The 1,821-nt window shown below is 38.4% G+C and overlaps 1 non-coding gene across 1 annotated transcript; it reads left to right on the top strand.

Annotated features, from left to right (window-relative positions):
- The first annotated feature begins 716 nt into the window (after nucleotides 1-716).
- On the top strand, nucleotides 717-823 carry LOC141604364 (small nucleolar RNA R71). Its single transcript, XR_012526066.1, has one exon. It is a non-coding gene; the product is annotated as a small nucleolar RNA R71 (small nucleolar RNA).
- Nucleotides 824-1,821: the final 998 nt, after the last annotated feature.

Raw genomic sequence — 1,821 nt, 5'->3', positions numbered from 1 at the left:
TTGCTTGACTATCCTTTTGCATTTGAGTGAAAAACTCTTGTTGATTCTTTTGCATTTGGAGGACCGCTTTTTGAACATCAAAACCTTGGTCATTTTGTTGATTGTATGGAGTTTGATTTTGGTAACCTTGGTTTTGGTTGTAAAAGGGTCTTTGATTTTGGTTTCTCATGGAAGGTGGGGTGTATGTTGGTTGAGGGTTTTGAACATTTTGGCTTTTGTATGTGAGATTTGGGTGGAATTTGGTGTTTTCATTGTAATAGTTTGAATAAGGGGTACCACTCTTGTATGCTTGAAAAGCATTCACTTGTTCATTTGTTCCCCTACATTCACTTTGGTCATGTCCCAAAGTTCCACAATTCTCACATATCCCACTTGGGATTGATGAAGATGCCGTTATGGCATTAACATGTTGCTTTGGTGATTTTGAGGCTTCTTCAAGTCTAGCCATAACTTTTTCGAACTTCAAATTGATGGTATCAATGTGAGCACTAAGTTGAGCACCCAATTGAGTAATAGAGTCCACTTCATGCTTTCCTCCTCTAGTAGCCTTGCGAGGTCTACTATATTGTGAATTATGGATCGCCATTTCCTCAATCTTGTTCCAAGTTTGATTGTCGTCAACTTCAGTGAACATTCCATTTGATCCCATGTTGAGAATGTTTCTTGAGTCTTCATAAAGACCATTCCAAAATTGTTGTACCAAGAACCACTCGCTAAGTCCATGATGAGGACATGAGCGACAAATTCCTTTGAATCGCTCCCAAGCTTCATATAAAGATTCTTCATCTCTTTGCTTAAAGCCCGTAATTTGAGCTCTTAGCATGTTAGTCTTTTCCGGTAGATAGAACTTTTTGTAGAAAGCTAGAGCCAATTTCTTCCAAGAATCAATTCCGAGAGTAGCCTTATCAAGGCCTTTCAACCATTGTTTTGCGGTTCCAATTAGAGAAAAAGGAAATAAGACCCATCGAATTTGGTCTTGAGTTACACCGGTTTGAGAAATCGCATCACAATAGTCGCAAAAAGTGTCCATGTGAGAGTGAGGATCTTCACTAGGCTTCCCCCCAAATTGGCTTCTTTCGACTAATTGGATAAATGTGGATTTGGCAATGAAATTTCCGGTTAAGTGTTGTGGTGTGGGAGTACCATTAGGTAGGTTCTCCTCGGTTGGTACGGAATGTGATGAAAATTTAGGCATTGTGGGTTGATTTTGTGTTGGATTTTGTGTTAGGTTCTCCTCACCTTCTCTTGCAAAAGGGTTGATGAACTCAATAGTGTTTGGTTGAATATCTACAACCTCACCAATACCTCTCAAAGTTCTCCTAGCAAGTATTCTATTGGTTGTCAAAGTCCTTTTAATTTCGTGATCAAAGGGTAACAAGTTACCTTGTGATCTTCTAGACATGCAAAATATCAAACAACACGAAAATAATTAGAACAAACCTTGAGGATTTTTACTTGCCCAAGGCAAAGAAAGACGCAACTAATAACAATATAAGAAAATCTAAATCAAGTTAACACCGTCCCCGGCAACGGCGCCATTTTTGGTCGGACTCACGATGGAGGTTTAGTTTTTAGTACTTGTCGTTAGGAGCACCTAGACCAAAACACAATTTATAACTTCACAAACAACTCTACAATTAGTAAAGAGGCAAGTAAAGGTCAGATCCCAAGAGACGGGAATTAAGATGAGATTTTCAATTTCAAATAGCGGTGTCTAAGGGTGTCACAATTTGGGGTTTGAAGTAGAAGATCACTAAACTAAATAACAATGAAAGTAAATAAGCAAGATGATTAAAAGGATGTAAACAATTCATAAAAGGC

The sequence above is a fragment of the Silene latifolia genome, chromosome 9, assembly GCF_048544455.1.
Source record: "Silene latifolia isolate original U9 population chromosome 9, ASM4854445v1, whole genome shotgun sequence".
Taxonomy (NCBI): Eukaryota; Viridiplantae; Streptophyta; class Magnoliopsida; order Caryophyllales; family Caryophyllaceae; genus Silene; species Silene latifolia.
Note: the sequence above shows the minus strand (reverse complement) of the source record. Positions and strands in the feature narration are given on the sequence as shown.